Consider the following 6,562-nt stretch of genomic DNA (forward strand, 5'->3'; position numbering starts at 1 on the left):
TGTTGTGGAGTTACAAACTCCCAATTTGTTAATAAGCAAGTGACTTTCTGGTTTATACATATAACAATCATCCAACTATCTAGCATGGAGTTATTGGGGAGAATATTAAACAAGAAAAAAGAAAATGAGGAGGGTTTCCTTGATTGATATTTATATTTTCAAAATGGAATTAATTTAATCAATATATTTAAAATATTTAATTTAATAAATTAATTATTGTGGCACGTTGTCTCTACGAACACATAAAAAAGAATTTTGGTGTGGGACGAAGGGAAAAATAATTTTGTAAAAAAAGAAAAGGATCATGCTTGAGGGGATGAGAAAGAAAAGAGTCTGTAAAAAGGGAAAAAAAGAAGGTGAAAATGAGATTAGAGAGAATTTTTTTTTTATAATTATGAGATTATTAAAAAATATTAAAATTACTACTCCGACTAATTTGTTTTTAAGAGAAGAAATGAATTAAAGGGTAAATTTAAATATTTAAAAGTCGGTACGATAAAAAATTATATATATATATATATATATGGAGTGTTTGCAAAAATTTCTACTTTTATAGAAGTGATTTTTGTAGAAAAAATTAAAAGTTGTAGTAGAATCAAAAGTGAGTATTATTTATAAAAATAAAAATAAAAAGCAGAAAAAAGTAAATTAAATAGTGTTTGGAGAAAAATCACTTTTAAAATAAATTTAATTGATTAAAAACCATTTCGTCCCTATGTGTTAAAAAAAATACAACCTTTTGCTTATTATTTCACTTGTTGTATGTCAATTAGTATCTTTCATATTTATTTTTTCTACAAAAATCATACAATTAGTATCTTTCATATGAAAGATATGAAAAAAAATTGTATGTCAAGTTTAAAAAAATTTGATTTCAATTAGTATCTTTCATATTTATTTTTTTAAATATTAAAAAGTATATGTTTAATTTAATAATGCTCCTACTAAGTAATATAATTGTTAAATTATACACAATTATTAAACTTGCATGATTGCAAAAAAAAAATATATTTTTAATTAATTAATAAAATAATAGTATGTAAATAAAATAATATAATTAGATGATATAGCAAATAAAATATAAAATAAATATGTGAGTAAATTTAGTTATTATTAAATTATTCAATTTATTTAAAAATTTCAATATCAACTTTACATATACAACTTTAAAAATAATAAAAACGGTAAAATTGAATTAAAATTATTATAATAAGGGTATAGTAATAAAAAATAAAGATGAATTATATTTACAAAAAAATCAAAGTAGTTAGAAGCACCCCCAAGGTGCTTCTAGCTTTTACGCTTAAAAGTGTTTTCATTAACTGTTTCAGAAGCAAAAGTTGGCATCCCAAACACTTCAAAAGTACTTTTTAGGAGTTAGAAGTTAAAAAGTATTTTTTTAAAGTGCTTGCAGACACTTTTATAATAATATAGATTGATACATAATTTAAAAGGAACAACGCCTTGAAATAAATTTTCCCTAATGTTAATTTAATGTCAATAGGGTATTGTTTGCAAGAGCTTTTGAAAAGCAATTTTTAGCTTCTGACTTTAAAATATAATTTTCAAGTGTTTGAAATTTTAGCTTCTATATCTAAACTGTTGAAAAAAACACTTTTAAGTCAAAAAGTAAAAGCATCCTTCGAGTTTTTCATAGACAAATCAAGTTTTTTTTTACACTACTTTACCCTCGTTATAATAATTTTAATTTAAATTCACGTTTTTTAATTTATTTCCAAAATTGGACATCCAAAGTTAATATTGGAATTCAAATAATTTGGATAATCTATCACTAACAAAATTTATGCTTTCACATATTTAATATTTTTAAATTTTATTTGCTATATTTTTTGATACTATTCACATATCATGAAAAATGCAAATTAAATTGATATGATTAAATCAATTTTTTTTTTCAATAATGCAATTTGTTTATTGTGTATGAATGTACCATTATATTACTCAAGTGAACATTATTGAATTAAGCATTAACTTTTTCTATTAGTGTCAATATTTTTAATAATATAAATGGCAAGTATGAATTATACTAATTGAAATAAAATGTATTGTTTTTTAGAAAAAATAATTTATTATTAACAAAAGACAAGTGCAAATACTAAACAAAAATAATATTTTTAATACATGAAGACTAAACAGCCTTTAATCAATTAATTTTATTTTATAAGCTATTTTTCCCGATTTTGCTTTTATCTACTTTTTACCTCTTACAAACACTACTTTTAATTTTGCTGCAACTTTCAATTTTTTTCTACAAAAATTAATTATTTAAAAACACAAAAATTTTAGCAACCACTCGCTGAGTATAAGGAAGCCAATTTTTTCAGGAAGGCAGGACTAAAGAGAACATTTACAAGCAGCCATCACACAAGCTGGATGAAGTTTGCAACAAATAACCAGAAAGACTGAAAAGCTAGTTAAGTTATGCTCTTTATTCTAACTCTACAATGGACTCTCTCATCTCCCTCGTACTGATATAAAAACAAGATGGAAGCGAGCCACGATATACACAACGATGCCGTCTCAGACACTGCCAGCATCTCTACCCGAAGCGAAATTCCATATTCACTCACATCTGAACTCCTATTCTTTGAGCAACCTGAAACCGGAGATGAAATGGAAACGTTCAGATATGTTTGATAGCAACAATCTTATCAGAAAATGAATAAGTCGAAGCAATTTTCTTGGCTCGTGATTATTTAGTAGTGAACCTGATAAACAGTAGGAAAAAGATAGGAATAGGGAGGATGAGATGAAGAAAAACATTGATTGAAGTGCGCATTAAGAAGCTTAGTTTTAGATTCTGCACCCAAATTTGAGTAGTTTTTCACATGATATCGACCGAGTACGCATTGGTAATTGAACGATAAAGACTCATATCATGTCAAAGAACTAAATTCTTGAAATACCTCCTTGAAGGATTTAACATCACTGCCCCACAGCCAGGCATCACAACCGGCGTCTCTGGCACTGCGTACGTTGCTTCTTCGATCATCTCCAACATGTACAGCATCCTCAGGTTGTATTTCCAAGAATTCACAAGCTTTCAAGAATATCATAGGATGTGGCTTCTCTGCTTCGACCTGTTCCAGATAAATCAGAATTGTTATATAGCATCAGCAATAAATTTCGATTTAATATGTCGTGAGCAATAAAAGTTAGAGAAACCAGAAAGAAACGGGTCGACTTACTTCGACGGACACTGCCACAGCATCAAACCAGTTCGCATTTCGTGCTCTTAACAATATGAGAGTGGAGTCTCAGGTTGCTCATTACAATTTAAGTAGCAAGGAAGCATTTGGTCTTTTAAGGCATTACTTGGTGGAGACAGAGAAAATCCCTGTTAATAGTGAAGATTAAAGTCATAATACTTGGTCTAACTAAGATGCACTCCATTGCTCGGTGTCTAGGTTGGTGCTTCATGATTACAAAATAAAAGTCCCAATAACCAATATGCTGAAAATAAATCTTCATTAATTAGGTCTCCAAAGAGCTATATAATTCTGGGTATGCTTTCAAACTCTCTGTAACAGAAGAAATGATCCTTAAATTTGGAAATAGAAACTCATAGACAGATACGGTATTGTCTAGTTACAGCTTGCAGTTTGCCTTCAGATACCAAATAGTCCTCCAAAAACTCCTCTTGCCAAGTTTGCAGATTCCCCTTAATCCATTAGCCTTCATTCATGAGACTTTGACCTCTTGGATTGCTTTTGAAGTCTGAACCCAATATCAAGGTTGCACATTTTTGTTTATAATATCCAATCCCCAAATTCATCTTATATTCTTAATTCAATTGCTAAATAATAACTCTTTACTGAAACCCATCCGTGTATTAGAATGTTATTTTCTTTTTGAATTATTAGCTTAAGCACTCAGTTATACTGGCAGAAGGCTTTGCTGTATCATGAAGTACTCGAAATTGAATCCACAGCGATATTGTTGAAAAGGGAAGCTATAAGGTCTTGCACCCGATTCTTAGCATTGTGACCTACTTTTACATGAAGCCTCCCTCTCAAAAGGATAAATAAATCAAGATATACAAAATGCAATAATCTTAACCCTGTCGGATGTTAGCAGATTAAGAGTGAGAAGAGTCATGTTCAAACTATAAATGCACTTAACAAGCTGAAAAAGAAAGACAAACGATAGAATCAAGCAATCTACTGCAGTTTCCTAAGAGTTCATAAGCAATGAGTTATAGATACAACTTAAACTTATTCATTCTATTCACATTTGAAAACATAAAAATTGATGCGAAGAGGATGGATCTAGAAGTATCTTACCAGCCTGTAAATGATCCAACTGTCTGCCTATAAGTGTTCATGGTATATCAGTCAACATTCGCTGATATGCATTTTGTTTTCTGTCTTTAGCCATTTTTCCAATACATTTATCTCCACTACCATCAAGGCATGTGATAGAAAGCATTTCTTCTATTGGGATTGGGATTAAGAAACCTGTTACAAGAACTCTCAACCTAATGTTTCCATATCCAACATGCTTATACCAACTACAATAAAATTCAGTATGTTAACTTGATCGCTCATGCATGACATTCATCAAACGTTCCCACACTAAACTACACAAAATCTTTATATTATTCTCACCATCCTCTTGAGCATTTCAGGGTTCTTGATTTTCTGAAGATAGAAAGGAAAGAAGATGCAAGAACGCTCTGGAGTCCCACAGCACATTCAGAAAAGGAGGATCAGATTAATCTACATCTAAACTCAAATCGACATTCTACTCGATCTTTTTCCTATTTACATAGCTTGCAGTTGAAATTTCACTATTTCAGACATCACATATCAATAACATGCTGAGCAGAGAAATGTCAGCAAAGGAAGCTACACCAATAAACACCAATTCCGAAAGGACCACTCAGTGTTCCAAGCAAAATCATATGCAGAAATATACGGTATCATACTTCTACATCAACTGGCTTCAAGCATTAAAAAACCAAGGACCTAAATATGGTTTGGCTCTCAGGAAATGCATCACCTTCTCATTCTGAAGTGTATTTGCCTATATCAAAAAATCAACTATGCATTTTATCAAATAGTTTTTTTACCTATCTAGCCTGATCTCACGACTGTCAAAGATGATCGAAAACCAAGAAATCTGAAATTGTTAACAAGGTTTTCACCCCTCCAGCTCCAGCCGCAAGGCATAATCCTCCTTTGGTTCACCGTAATGAATACTGATAACAAACCATATACACACTTCATCAGCTCGAAAATTGACTCAAGTATGAGATGCAGCCGAATAATCACCAAGCCATCCAAAAAGAAAGTATAAGAACCAAGACAAACTAAATTAAAAATCGAAGAAATTACCATCACACCAACCTCAAGTAAACCCTAAAACACTTCCATCCCGCAAAAATCAACTTTCCATCCACAAAACCTGAAGACTGAAAATTCTCAAAAAAAATTTGGACCATTTCTCGATTTATGCGTGTCATCCTTGCGCAGGGGCCATGCTAATCTTCTCTGTATCGTTCCAATTTTATCGGATGTCCCCGAAGGGACACTCTACTACTTCCACAGGCTTCAAAATTAGGTGGGGAAAGACGCAGTATTTGAGCAATGTGGGATACAACGGAAGTTCATTTGTAGGCAGGGACTGTTGGGCTTGTAAAGCTTTGGGATAAAGCATATGGGCTTGCAGCTGTCGATAGTAGGCTGGTCGTTTTCCTATATTGAAGATTGCTCCGTCCTTAGTCCATGAGTTTTAATTCCTGAAGAAAAAAATTACAACGATTTGTGATATTATTGCACCAACTTTTTATTATGTCGATAGTACTTATTAATTTTTTTAAATATAATATTTTGATTTATATTTTTTATTTTTTATTTATAATATATTTTAAAATATAAAAAATTAATTATTATATTATGTATGTAGAAACCACGCTAATATTATCATAAAAGAGAGGACTTAAAAAATATTATTATACCCTTACAAAGTTTTTAATTAATTAACTTAATAAATAATATTATTTTAATTAAAAGAATTTATCATTAGATAATTATTCAGATGTTTGTGCACATTTAATTTTAAATTTTATAAACTACTTATTATTTTAAAAAAAAGTATATATGTTAATTGGAGATATTCATTTAAAATGAGGTGAAAAGACACGGACTATTTTAAAATTCAAATCAAACGTAAGGGACTAAAATGAAATTTTACCCTTGTTTTGGGTCACTATTCTAATTAACTGTTTTGGGTAATTATAAGATTACATCAATATCTTGATAAAATAATACATTAATTCAATTAATACATAATATAATAAATAAATTATAATAACTTATATAAAGTGATACAAATATCCACACACCTTGTGAGACCCCAAATATGTTCATGACATCTCAATTTTAACTACTAGATCTCAAGCTTTACGTTCATCGGAGGCCATTTGCTTGTTTGACGGATAATTTTACATATGAATTAAACACCGACTAAAATACCAATGAGTATTGATATAATTTAACGTCCAAATGTATTCATTTATCCATTAATTTAAATGTTGAAT

At 29.9% G+C, this 6,562-nt stretch overlaps 1 long non-coding RNA gene and 1 other non-coding gene across 3 annotated transcripts; both read right to left on the reverse strand.

Moving 5' to 3' along the window:
- Positions 1 to 3,210: 3,210 nt before the first annotated feature.
- On the reverse strand, positions 3,211 to 5,649 carry LOC105166356 (uncharacterized). Of its 2 annotated transcripts, none has more exons than XR_016066296.1 (3): positions 5,370 to 5,649; positions 4,305 to 5,221; positions 3,211 to 3,358 (listed from the first exon to the last, which is right to left on the reverse strand). It is a non-coding gene; the product is annotated as an uncharacterized LOC105166356 (long non-coding RNA). The 2 variants fall into 2 exon arrangements; XR_848167.3 differs by having other exon boundaries at positions 5,093 to 5,221; positions 5,370 to 5,617.
- Positions 5,450 to 5,552, reverse strand: LOC148787524 (U6 spliceosomal RNA). The gene has a single exon (XR_016066532.1). It is a non-coding gene; the product is annotated as a U6 spliceosomal RNA (small nuclear RNA).
- Positions 5,650 to 6,562: the final 913 nt, after the last annotated feature.

Source organism: Sesamum indicum, linkage group LG7, assembly GCF_026168435.1.
Source record: "Sesamum indicum cultivar Baizhima isolate 11 linkage group LG7, ASM2616843v1, whole genome shotgun sequence".
Classification (NCBI taxonomy): Eukaryota; Viridiplantae; Streptophyta; class Magnoliopsida; order Lamiales; family Pedaliaceae; genus Sesamum; species Sesamum indicum.